The sequence below is a fragment of the Bemisia tabaci genome, chromosome 1 (assembly GCF_918797505.1).
Source record: "Bemisia tabaci chromosome 1, PGI_BMITA_v3".
Lineage (NCBI taxonomy): Eukaryota > Metazoa > Arthropoda > Insecta > Hemiptera > Aleyrodidae > Bemisia > Bemisia tabaci.
The window spans coordinates 6,527,470-6,541,761 of record NC_092793.1 but is presented as its reverse complement, the minus strand read 5'-3'; the positions used below and the strand labels follow the sequence as shown (position 1 = coordinate 6,541,761).

General features: G+C 38.7%; 1 protein-coding gene across 1 annotated transcript in view; it reads left to right on the top strand.

Annotated features, from left to right (window-relative positions):
• The window catches only part of fkh (fork head box protein), a 32,438-nt gene extending 20,304 nt beyond the window's left edge, over positions 1-12,134 (top strand). Inside the window, exon 2 of the mRNA XM_019050116.2 lies at positions 9,603-12,134. The gene's annotated coding sequence lies outside the window, so the exon portion shown is untranslated. The remainder of the gene's footprint in view (positions 1-9,602) is intronic.
• Positions 12,135-14,292: the final 2,158 nt, after the last annotated feature.

The window sequence follows — 14,292 nt, the reverse complement described above, 5'->3', positions numbered from 1 at the left end:
CACAGGGAAAACTATCACAAGAAATCAACCATCAGCTAGTGTTACTTCGTGTTATACTTCCCATATTAACACAAGATTTTGGTTACTTCATCTACTGTGCTCTTAGTCCACTACTTCCCCCTTCAGTCAACCACCCGTTTCAATCAATATATAGGATCGCCCCGTACTCCTTGTGTCCTCATTGTCTATCGCTTTGTCTATCAATTTCAATAATCAGCTAGCTGCTCTGCCGTGCTAAGGAAGAAGGCCGTATAAACATTCGAGAGTTGCCAAATTTCCCTTGATGAAACATGAATTTTTGACAAAATTCATGTATATTTTTGCTCGAAATTGTCAAATATTTTAGATTAAATTGCGTACAAAATTGTGTGAAAATTTTGGAAAATAATATTCACAATTTTCCCAGTAAATTCGGTTTTTATCGGAGGAATCTTGGCAACGTCTGAAGGCTCATACGGCGTTCTTCCTTAGCACGGAAGTGCTCAGCTTTGAGCTTAATGTCATGACGGTGGAAGACGCTGATACGTTGTCATCGCTTCTCCATTAAAGCGTCAACGGATCTCGGAAACGACCCCTGAAATAAAAACGGTTCCTCCCTCCCTCAGATCAGGTGATCAATTAAAAGAGGCGCTTAAGTGATAAACTGTGTTGATCCATTATGTGAAATATGAAACCGCGGTCTTGGATCCGTGCCTCGACAGCGTCGCACAGTGTTCCGGTACCCGGAATTCAGGACTGAACTACTAATATGGTCATATTCGTAGTCGCTCCTCTAAAAGCTTCTTATTTCCGTACTGCCTTGCGAAGTAAAAACGCCGTATGAACCTTCAGACGTTGCCAAATTTTCTTCGATAAAACACGAATTTTCTGGTAAAGTTACGAATATTTTTTCTCAAATTTTTCTGACAATATTGTCCGCAAGTTAATCTCAAAAATCTGAAAATTCCAATAGAAAATATGCGTGGCTTTTCTCAAAAATAAACATTTTATCGAAGGAAATCTGGCAACTCTCGAATGTTCACACGACGTTCTTCCTTAGTGCGGCAGCGTAGGAGACACCATGTCGATGGTGAAACTCCCGACCACGTATCTCGTTTGCGGTGTTGAAAAATCTCCACTCTCATTTTATTTTATTTTTTTATTGAGAACAACTCAACATTATTCCTTGAAGTTTGCACGGAATTTTCACCCCACTGAGAAGAAAATTCACGGAAGTTTTGAAGAACTGACGTTTAGTAGTTTTCCATGTAGAGGATAATGTGTGACAGTAAGTTTGCAACGTTGCAAACCGAGAGACGTGGTTTGGGAGCTTCGCTGTCATGGTTTATATCGTTATTTAGGGAGATTCAAGGCGATTTTTAAAATGGCATCAAACCGCAAGTAAAATTCAACGGTATGCCAGCGGCGAGGCGGGAATGATCGATTATCGATATTTTTCCAATCAAATGCGGCCTCCTAACGAAAGGAGCTGTTTAAAGAACAATCATGAGCACGAACCAAGGCTGAGCTCAAATTCGGCATCATCGCCTTGCTCTGTCAACTCGACTGTCGCCTTTTGATCGGTCGGAACTCTATTAGCTTTTTCTCCCCATAGACATTATTTTCTTAACTTTTTCCTTTTCGGGTTCTTTCACAAAATTATTCTTTGGAAAAATTGGACCACATTTTACAAACAGGAATTACAATTTCTGGCCCATCCGTAAGAACACTTATGTGCAAAGGGAAACTGATGATCCTTACTTTGTTTCTAAACCGTGCCAGAAATTGTAGTTCTTAATCGCAAAATATAGTCTATTACACTTCAACCCTGTCAAAATTCCTCGGCACTAACCCATTCTTTACTCCAAATAATTAGCCCTTTACGACACTTTATAGTATCAGAATATAATGTTCGCGCCAAAAAATAAATACAGAAATGCCCTTTGGTGAAGGTGGATCCCTTGCACGCGGTATAATGGGCGGGAAATCGATGGGGTTTCACAATCTTCAGTTAGCGGCTTCCGTTTCGCGGGTCTGATTTTGAATAGATTTTCCTTCCCTTAGAATTTATCTCCTAAACTTTATAATGAACTTTTGATTTTTTGCTCACAAAATTTTACGTAAGAAAACCAACATTTGTATTGTATTTTGCAAAAGGAACTAAGAGCGTTCCAATGTTGCTAGGATTGTGCAACTTTCATTATTTGCAAAAAATCACTGAAATCATGGAAAAATTTAAATTTATCACGGCAATTTTCGTCTTGGATTCATAGTTTATCGGGAGTAAAGATAAAACTTGCTTAGACGATCTGCAGTTCATATTTGCAAGGTAAAAAAAGTTGCACAATCTTAGCGACACTGGAATGCTCTCGGTTCCTTTTTGCGAAATGCAATCAATTTCAATCTTGCCAAAAATCTTTATAATTCACTGAAAAAAAGGTCTCGGCGTTTTTACCAAGGTCCGTTGGTACCTTTACCATCTCACTTTTTTATCAATTATTGGTAATTTTACCAAGACAGACTGGTAAGCTTACCTAAAAACCGGTATTTTCACTGTTTTTTCAGGTAAGAATACCGCTTTTATTGGTAATCAATTCCCGGTAACGTTGCCATTTTATCTCGGTAATTCTACCACAGTCGATAAAAAATATTGGCGTTTTTACCAAGGCTCAGTAAAATTACCGAGAAAGTTCAAAAATTTTACCGAGATTTCTCGGTAAAATTACCAATTCCATAAATGGTAATTTTACCGAGAAAAAACTTGGATCCAATAGAACCCCGAATTCTTGGTAAGTTTACAATTTCCCTAGTAAATACACAGAGATTTTTTTTTCAATGTTCAAGTAATTAGCCTTTCCCACGCAAGTGTCAGAATATAACGCCCATGAAAAAAAAAAACACCCTGAGGTAAAGACAGCCCCCCTGTGCGTGGCAACGGGCGGGAATCGAATCGATGGGGTTTCACGATCATCAGTCATCGGCTCGGATTTCGCGCGGATATCCCCGAGCCAGCCACTGGCAGCGCCTCCATTCTCGTTCTCAACCGGCGAGCGGCGCACCCGCGGGGGGGGGGGGGGGGGGGCGGTCGGGGCTCCGTTTTCAGCCCTCCTTCAGAATTACCCGATTAGTTATCTTGAGAAAGCGCGGCTCCTCATTGGCTCTCCCGGCAGCTGACTCCGTTCCCGCTCGGAGCCCTCGCTCGAGCTGTAATTCGACACTTCAACATGGTGCCTCCTGCATTCCCGCAACAGTGGCGTGGCGTGAATTGCGATGCATCGATTGTTATGCCATTGAAACCTATGGTAAAGAATCGATTATTAAAGTGTTCGCTGCGAACACCCTGTTCATCGATCCTTTTCCGTAGGTTTAAATGGCATAACAATCGATATGTCGCAGGCAAATAGTGAAATCAGGCATTTTGTCAAATGCCTAGACAGATAGTCAAATGACGGTCTAAAAAAGTTTGTGAATTTAAGGAGAAGAGCTCACGATTTTTCACCATTTTCGGATAAATAACTCATCAAACCTACGAATTCTTTTGGTCTCTTCCTCTTCAATTGCCTCTCTAATTATTAAATGTTGAAATTCCAAAAATTCTATTTTTTACGACATGCTGAAAATTTCAAGATCGGTGTCTCTTTAGGAGCTAAAAATGGTTTAAAATACTATTGTGTGTGCAAATTTGTACTGATAATTTTTTCTTGCAAGAGCAATGAGTTATTTTGTCTGAAATTAGGAAAAGAATCAGAATTTCACTCTAAGTTGGAATTTTTTACTATCTGCCTAGGCATTTGACAAAATGACTGATTTTACTATTTGCCTGCGACAGATATATCGCAAAGCACGCCACGCCACTGTCCCGCAATAGACTAATTTACCCGCAACGTTATTCTCCGCTATTCCACCTCTCCATTTGCGATGCCTCCCGTTTGCTCCTGGCCGATTATTCACCGAAAAAAAAGAGGTGCTGTAGTGACATCCTGGACGTTAAAAAAATGTGCGACATCTCTTGGATGTTGTCGTTACCACTCTGGCTGTTAAAGTGACATCCTAGGATGTTACTTTTATATCTTTTCATGCTACGTTAACTGCCAGAGCGTTGATAGCAACACCCAAGAGTTGTCGCACAATTTTTTCACAACCGTAACATCGGGGATGTAACTACAGCATCTTTTTTTTCGGTGTTGAAATTGATAGACAAAGCTATAGACAAAGGGGACAAGAAATACGACAGTGGAAAAAACAAGATGGAAAAACGGGGAACAAGGCTAAAAGTACACACTTAATAAAACCCGGGACGTTCCGACTCCAAACTGAGTCATTTTCAGTCGGAAACAATAAAAATTTAAAAAAAAAAAAAAAAACGATAAAAAACCTGAGTCCTACATGGTGAGGGCCGGGATCTGAGAGAAAGAATCTCCTTTTCTGAGTCGAAACGTCTCAGGTTTTATTAATTGTGTATTTCTAGCCTTGTTTCCCGTTTTTCCACCTTGTGTTTTCCACTGTTATCTGTGTCTCGGACTGCTCTCAAAAGAGATATGGAGAGATCCTATCGGTGGAAGCGGGTGGTTGCAATGGATGAAGACGGTAGGTAATAGACTAACTAACGGCAACCCATGAGAAACCCGACGGTTGGTCTATCATTTTCTCCCTTTGTCGATAGGAGCCACCCATTTCAACCAATAGGATCGCTCCATACTCCCTATGTCTTCTTTGTCTGCAGCCTTGTTCATCAATTTCAATAATCAATCCGCTGAACCTCTTGACAAGCTGCAAATTTCAGCATGATTTTGATGGTCTTGCAGGCAAGAGGGTTAAGTGTAGTTTTTAGGTAAAAACTAAAATTTCAATAATTTCAACCAAAACTAGTCTTAAATATCCTGCAAAAAAGTCACTACAAAAAAAATACGTTAAAAAAACACTACCAATTCAAATTTTAAGCATCAAAAAGCGTTTTGAACTCTCTTTCCGCCATGAAACTTTATGAAATTCTGAAATATTAAACTCGTATTTTCTGAAAAAGCAAAAACTGCCCTTATCGTCGGCTCTCGGACGAACGAGCGTAATTCCATTCCAAGGTTGCAAAATCGACTCGAACAATGTAATTTTTACAGGAGTCTGTGCAAGTTTTTCCGGAATTTGTTTGATTTTTGCATGCTATCATAAAATCAGTGAAATTTTCAGCGAGAAATGCTTAAGATTTTCCCAGGGAATTTGGCAAAATTGAAATAAAGTTACGTTCTTTCGTGGGGGAAACTATTATAATATGTTGTCAGAAAATGTCGCGTAGAATACGATTTGTGTAACGAAAGTTACTGAGAGTAACTCCTAACATATAATAGAATATTTCGATGCACACATAAATTACATATCATACACCACGGTAGTTCATACCACGCTGTAATCCACTGGAAAAAAAAAGTCGCTTGGATCTAGAGTTCAGACTCTTAATAACATTGACAAGGAAAACTACCCTTGATTCGATCCGATTTTTTCTCGACGCGGAGAGCCGAGCCTCTTGATTTAGGCGGATTTCCTTTTGGTTCAAGCAAAAAGTCCTATTGAATCAAGAGTATTTTTCCCTTGGCAATGTTTTTAAGGGTAGCTGGACTCTATATCCAAGCTACTTGTTTTTCCAGTGGCTGCTCAATTATTGTGATACACAAACACTGGTTGCTCAATTTTCGACACGGATGAAATCAAGGTGAAAGACACTATAGTCATTGTGCACTCCTGCAGTGGATGACGTTATACGCGTGTTCTTTCGGGGACGATATCACCGTCAATAGTGCACTCGGAAACTCGATGTTTAAAGGTAGACCTTATTATTTTTTGCTTATCTGTGATCTTAAAATACAAAATAGGGGGCTGGCCTGGCTCATCCATCATCTTGCCCCGAGAAATGTGAGGAATGTTGCTAAGTCAGTGCATGACATATCTTTCATCTTAGATATTGTAATGCAATAACTTTTTCGGTGAGAATAGATAAAAATTGCTCCTAGGACGATTAAATCTTTCAAAATTTCCCGAGGTAGGCCCTCCGGACCACCCTTTCAATCTAGCAGAGTCTCACAAACTTTCCTTTGAGCTAGGGCAGTCGTGCCCCCTCTCATCCCCCTTGATAAAGTGCCCCTCTGGCACCCCGAAAAGTTCACTGAAACAGAGATTGGTAGAATCTACTATTCCTTCACACTGTATTTCACACAGCGTGAAGGAATGGTCAATTCTACCAATCTTCAAGTCGATTCTGCCAGATGAGTGGTTACCAGTGCCAGTATGTAGTAACGTTTACCTTCACTGAAAAAAATAATATGCTGTTTTAGCACCTAGGATGTCAACAATGTGTCTGGTGATCCCAAGATGCTGTCTTTACTGCCCTCGCAGTTAACTTTACATCCTGTGAATGCAAATTCAACTGCGTGGGCGATCAAGGCAGCATCCTAGGATCACCAGACAGATTTTTGACATCTTAGGTGCTAAAACAGCATAGCATTTTTTTCAGTGTTTCTTCTGGCAAAATTGACTCTGAATTGACGCTGTGTGAAATACAGCGTGAAGGAATGGTAAATTCTACCAATCTTTTTTTCAGTGTTCCTAGTTCCACCCATGAGGGGCTCGCAAAGCGGGCTGCAAAGTGCCCGAAGTGTCCCCTGGGGGTTGGGCTGCGTGAGTCCTTTAGTCCCCTAATAAGCTTATTTCATTTAAATACGTCCATGGGTATCGAGTCAAATGTCCCTTCCTATTTAAGTCCTGATAGGCCTTGTGCGCGCACGGCGTGGCGGTTACTGGCCGCTCAGGCTAGCTGGAAGCAGTGCAAAACCTGCCCTATATTGGAGGCAAACAAATATTTGGCCGCTGCGGAGCCAATATTTGGATTACGCCTCCACTTGTCGCTGCGGCTGTTGACTCGCGAGTCGCCAGTCGCATGGCATCCGAGCATCGTGCAATGTTGTTTATAAGGAAAAAGTTAAGTGGCCGCACTTAGGTCCGCGAAAACTTTTCATCCGACTCCATGCCGTCCGAGAACGAAAGTGATTTCAACTCCGCCTCGTAGGCTATCCACGATCTCGTGATCCGAGCGCCGCGCCGCCGCGCGCCGATCTCGAATGCATGACGTGCGGGGGCGCCGCGCCGGTGACTGAATGCTCCGTTATTTCAAGCCCCCACGGAAAAATTTCAGGGCCCCCGCATCCTTAGAAAATTCCCCCTGAGGCACTTCCGTGACGTAATCCAGACCCACCCCCCCTTCCAGTGGCGTAACTAAGAATCTTCGCGCGCCCCCGCCGATCTGAGGCTGTGCCCTTTCGTGTCAGAAGTTTTGAGCGGCGCACCCCCCCCCCCCTTACCCGTCTTCTCATTCACATCTGAATAAATGCGAGAAAATCAAGGTATCGCTATGAGAATATAAAGAAAAGCGAAGAGGAAATTCAAGTCCCAAAAAAGTATGAAAACATGTGAAACTTACATGAAATGTTTGCATCATCAAACTTTAAGTACTTGTTCTCCTTGCTTTCCTCTTTCTTCATCTTTTCTGCCTCTATCTCCCTCTCTTCCTTCTTTCTTTTCTTTCTTTTTCTTTTTCTCCTTCTTTTCCCAACATTTTTCGCCCCTCGCATCGCTGCAACCCCCCCCCCTCTTCGAGTTTTACGTGGCCCTGACCTGGGGCCACATCTTTACTGTTGCAAAAAAATATCGAGGGCTAAGGAACAGTGCCGCCCAACTGGCTATTTTGGCAAAAATGAGTTATATAGCGACTTTGCCGCATTCTAAAGCATAAAGTAAGCAAGCTAATGTTTTTATTGTTTTCTATTCTGTAGGGGTACGCTGTAATGACGCTGTATTGGGTAACAAATTGCAAGTCTAACCTCAAAATCACAAAAATTTCGAAGTTTTCTCTTCGGCCTGAAAAATTGTTATAGTTTGTAGATAGGCGGTATTGTACCTTAGCCATCGATATGCGGAGATGCGTGCGAACTCCCAAGAGCGTCACGTAATGCTTGAACGGTTCTTGAGAACTTCCGGTTAGGTAAAAATTACTCTTCGGAATCGAATTAAATTCACTGTAATGATGACTGTTACCCGATGACTGATGAGTTAAGTGCCGTGCAATCTTTTTTTTTAATGAAATACACTCGGGAAAATCGACTGATATGAAGCAGAAGATTGACAGCATGACAGCTCTTTCACACAGCTAGACATATTTTGTAATGACATGAAAACTTGTTTTATCACAACAAGAATTTTAATTGGCACAATAAGTTGTTTCCTCGACGTTAAAATATTTTCTGCGGTGGAATCTGCACGGAAATGGTCGTCTCGTAATAATGAATACAACTTTTTTCAGTGAACGGAGAGGAGAGAAAAGTTCATTTATCGTGAAAATGACACGTGAATTTTACATTAGTATTGTCAGAATTTCTCATATTTTAGTTACTTAAAAATACTATAGAAAAAAACCCAGCTTTTTTTCGTTTTAATTCTGTTTTAAACGGATAGTAATTACGAGCGAAATTACGTATTAGAAAAGTCATTGGCCGGTATGTTATTTCTGAAATAAGCCGAAAAAGTTCCATTCTGCTCAGTCAAATTCAATAACTCACTGTGCTTTCTAAATTGGGGGACCGGGACCAAAAAAATCCATACTCCTTCCGATTTTCTAGTATTCTATCGCATTAGAATAGGTGTTGAAGTTGCAACCATTCCACCATCCTATCGAACATTCACTTTAATAATGTAGCTTGAGCGGCAATCAATTTTAAGTAACACCTTCTGTTATATACCTACGTTGTCAAAGTTCTCGTGTAAAACTCGCATATGCATCATGCATGCTCGACTGAATTATTTTTCAGAGGGAACGACAACAATCAATCGCCGTGGCTGTAACTGACTTATCGACCGATAAGACTCGTCTCCAATCATTGGCTGCCGCTTTGAACGAATAGGGGCCGGTGGCGTGGCGTGCTTTGCGATATATCGATTGATCTGCCATTTAAACCTATGGAAAAGGATCGATTATCAGGGTGTTCGCAACGAACACCTTAATGATCGATTCTTCACCATAGCTTCAAATGGATAAATATGGATAGTCGATCATTCACGCCACGCCACTGATAGGGGCTTGAGCGATACTTTCGGTTTTCTGTGCTATTCATCTTCAGGGAAAAGTACACAGCTATATAAAATCATGAGGGGAACTTCGGTTTTTTCCCCGTAACTTAAAGTTCGAAGAAATCCACGCTTGAGTGTTAAAAATATTAGGAAAGTATCAGAAAATATCAGAATACTGGGAAACATACTACATAAAATGTGGCAGTGAGAAATCTGTGCGTGACATTGTGGGAAACCTCGGCAATTTTTGCATTAAATTCTGATGTCAAGTAGTTCCTGGCAGTTCAGATTACGGTAAACAAGTTTTAACTTTATGCTAAGAATGCCTCACTAATAATTTGCTCACCGCGGACTTTACAAGCATTCTTGCGATGAGGCTCTTTGATACGCGTTCATGCCCGTTTCTTTGATGTATTATTGGGCCCAAAAAATTGAAATCCAAGTGGGCTTAGCTATTTTGCTTTCAAGCGATAGTGCCTTATTTCGCTAATCCGTACTCTCTTTTTCTGTCACAGGTCTGAAGTGTGTTCCTGGCGTAATGAGGTGACAACTTGTGCAACGCAACTTGCGGGTTCAAGCCTTCATCGTTGTCACTTTGCCTGTCGCAGTGAGTATTGTCTAAAGCCTGCCCTGCCACCAAACAATTCCATGAAAACCGCTTTTATTCAAGGAGGATTGGGTCGTATTATCGATCTTCATCTAAAATATGGTGCTGTTAGCGTTTTATTCCTGCAGTTCAGTAAATCAATCAGCATTTTAATAGAAAATAATTCAAGAAAAGCTTCCTAAGTTTTACGTTTGAAAATGTATTTTTTTTTTAAATTTAAATCTAATGCATTGAATCAACGCTGTTGCATGTTTTCAAAATTGTATCACCCTTTCAATAAACTGAGGAGCCTCCACAAAAGTTTCAGAGTATATTTTTCGGGTTTCCACCGCAATTCAGTAAAAATCACTCCTGAAAATTAACGGGTACATCACGCACCGGCAAAAAAATTTAGATGAAATTTTTGAATGCTTGCAGTGGATTGTGTTTTTATTTCCGCTCTCATAATGTTTCAAAGTTGCCTCTCTTTCTCTTGTCACATAAAGATCTAGATACAGATAAACCGTTCACCAGGAAAATTACTGCGTTACAAAAATGCACGATTCTTCCAAAATCAGGATCCTGCTCTTGAAATCTACCTTAAAAAGTTTAAACATTAATTTCATCTTCTGAAAGTTTATGCGACCTCCCATAACTTGATTATTGCGTGTTAACTTTAAAAATCTCATAAGTTTAAAGGATACAAATTGCGAAAAAGATAATACAAAGATGAATATACTCTCTGAAACTCTAAAGTGCAATACGACCTCAAGGCAATATTACTGTGTATTTCTTAGGAATTTTCTATTATTATGTGAATTTTAAAACAAAAATTGAAGTATTGTTAGCAATAAATAGGTCCGCAAAAAATTAAATACATCAATAATCACAGTTCAAATTTTGCCTCATAATAATAAAAGAGACGCAGGCGTTTCAAAACTATTCATGTATAGATCTGTACGTAGATTGAACGAAAGATCAATGGAATCAAGAACGAAGTTGTAAATAAATTGAGGGGCTTGGAAGACAAGGCACATAAGTGTAGTTTTTGCTTTTCCAAGCGGTACGGATTTAAAAATACATGGAGCTTTGTGGCGGAGAGTTGAAACTAACTCGTTTATGCTGAAAAACTGTTAAGTGTTGAATTGTTTGCAGAGTATATTACCGAAGAGTTTCAGTTGATATCACTAATATCTCAATTTTTTCAAAAACCGCACTTACGCGCCTTGTCCTCCAAGCCTCTCAATAGTCCTCACTATGCCACAAGATCTATACTGCTATTTACGCCGGATGAAAAAACATCTTTTTGATCAACAGTAAATTTGTTTTCTCAGAAATTGTTTCAGTATAAATGAACAAAAGAGGCTTTTTTCACCTATTATAGACCATCTGTTTATGTTCACTCATCTGAGCACACGTACTCTTTGAGAAAAGTTACTTCAGTGTGAGGACTACCTCTGTCCCAATGAATTCACCCGCAAGATTATGTTTACTCATTGCTTGAAACTTATTGTACCTACATCGTATTAAAAATATAACCAAGAGGTAATATTCTTGAGTGATCATATCTCTTTACGGTTTTATCATTTTTTTTACCGCAAAGGATCCCCACCAGTTTGATGGTAAATACTGAGGATGATTGTATTCAACACCTAAATCTAGGGTGCATCCCAGAGGTGATTTTATGACTGGTATTCGGGCCTTTCAAATGCCCCCATTCGTCAGAGGATTAGCTTTGGAAAAAGGGGCAATCTAGCCCTCATTTAAGCCTGTTTTCTGATTCGATTCACACATTGAATCATGAATATTTAAATTCACTCGTGTACATTGTACAGCGAGGACATCATGAAGATGTCAAAACTTGACGGCGTCACGTTGTCATATTGCAGGATTTATTTTGTTTTGATTCATTTATGCTTTTATGATTATTTCAAAAAGGAAAACCCCTATTTTATATTCTTTGAATTCAATTACCTCTGAAACATACACATTTTATGTATTTGTTCTCCCTTCTCCGATTCTAAAGTAAACTTTTCGTAATCAGACATGAATCATCAATATGACATCATACCAACATTTCCTGAGAATGATTACAGTTCTTTAAAGTTCAGCGCGACAAAATGCTAAAATATTTCACTTCGTTTCGATTAAACGCAAATGTTATTCGGTATAAATTGTTTGCGTTTCAGGCACTAAGGATTGAGCCGTTCTATTTTTATTAGATGTCAAATTTCGCTAGATTTCTTGTAAATTTGATCTAACCCAGTTTTATGTTGACGGTGAACCTACCGGACCATGTATTTCAATTTGCGACGTTGTATAGACTTCTTTTCATACTTTATTTTTTAGATGGAAAACTACTCATCGTCAACACTTGAAAATTTCCGTGTTTGCCCCTCTCTATGCGAAGAAAACTCTGTGAAAATTTCAAGAAATGATAATGGTTTATTCCCCTCCAAAATAATAAAATAGGAGTGGAGATTTTTAAGCTGCGCAGATGTAATACGTGGTCTGTTAGTTTCACAGTCGATGTGGTATATTTTATTCTGGACGTTAGATTCAAGTAAGGATGAGGCCATTTTCAAACTTGAGGCAAGTGAGGTGAGAACATCTCCATTTTCAAATCATTTATATACGGTTGTAATTTACTTTTTCCTCGTCCTCGGCAATGCTGCCTTGCTAAGGAAAAACACCGTATGAATCTTCAGGCGTTGCGAAATTTCCTTTGAAAAAACACGAATTTCGTGGTAAACTTGTGAATATTTTTCTCTTATTTTTTCAGATAATTTTGGTCGCAATTTCACCTAAATTTTCTGAAAATTTGAAGGCAAAATATTCATAACTTCCCCAAAAAATAAAAAATTTTATCGAAGGAAATTTGGCAACTCTCGAATGCTCACACGGCGTTCTTCCTTAGCACGGCAGAATGTATCGAGCACAAATAGCTGGAGAATCAGGCTTAGATACATCGCGCATTCGAGCAATCTATAACGCAAGTTGCACCGCCCAGAAACATCCAAGCAGGGACCTACAACAGCTGCCAACTTTAATTTTGACTAGTTTTGCTCACATGCGGTGGGGGAACCATGCAGCCATTGCGCGGAACTAGTTTGCCCCTCCTCTCCGATCACGCGCGTCAATCTCTCCTACGTAAATTGCTGATCAAAGCGTGCAAATAAAAAAAGGGGGAAAAAATCCAAGCCCTACCTCTTTCCCATCAGAGCTCTAATGTTTCAGAGAAGGGAATCAGAAGGGAAGCAATTTTAAATATGCATGACATTTTTATTTTCGCCTAAAGGTATTTTAATTTATGTATTTCATCACTGAAACTTTAGAGAAGTGAGCTGTTTGAAAAAATAATGCACCCCTCCCCCTAATAGCGGTCAAAATTTGTTTTTTTTTTTTTTGTTTAAAAAAAAATATAAAAAAATCCGCAGATGATGGTTGAAATCTTACAAATAACATGTTCTCGCATTTTTAAGTCCTGAATTTACATCTCCTCAAGCTGTTGTGCTTTGTGATATGCGTCGCATGTTTATGGATGTATCTGAATGAGGCTATTTTTGTGATTTTATTTCAGTTTACAAAAGAAAAACGACGAATCTTGACGCACGATACTCAGAAATTAAAATATGACATTTTCCAATCGCATCGTCTTCTTGTTAGTTCTTTAATTGTTTTTATACTTCAACCTCTTTTGATTCAATTTCATTTTTCCTGAAAAATTTAAAATTGTCGCTTTTAAAACTAGAGAATTTTTCGGTAAAATCACATTACTTGGGCGCTAAGAATGTATGCTGTGTCTCATTAGAATTGTAATTACACTGATGCATGATGCTACATTATTGTGAGGTTGTTGCTGCTTGAAATAAATTTGGGATGAAGTAAATTTGATATTAAACAAAATTTAAATGAATTTTGGAATGCTATCTTTTTTCATATTTCTTAAAGAGTGGAAGAATTAATATAAATAAAATTTTTTTGCTCGTTATAGGAAGTAAAGGGACAAATCTCTCATCCCAACCACATTTTCCTCCCTCTCATCATATTTGATTCTGGTCTTGATTAAGGGGGAATGTAGCAAAACATGAACAAAAGGAGGTCTGTTTTTTTTCATCACCACTGAAGGTGATTTCACGCCCATTGACCACATCAATATAAATTTAATATCATTCCGAATTTATCGATGGCAAAACTACAAATAGATCTTTATTAACTGTAAATAACAATTTATTCCAAGAATTGATTCGTGTAAATACAGTAACGTATATAAATCGGAAAATACAAATTCGTGTAAATATAAGGTTAAAAATCCATGCAACTGACTTTTTTGTACATATTCATCGTTGAAACTGTGTAAATTTATTTCGAAAATCTCATTGTAAATTATGTATTCTATACTCCTTATAGATAGTGAAATATAATTTTGTAAAAAGGAAGAAAAATTAAACATGAGTATTGTTATTTGGGATAATATTTTGCGTAACTATAAATATAATTTACACATCAATATTGTTCCTGTATATGATACAGTTTATAATGTATTTGTAAATATCTATATCATATTTTAAAATATAATTTAGTGTCAAATGCATTCCTTTCTTGCACTCTCATATTTT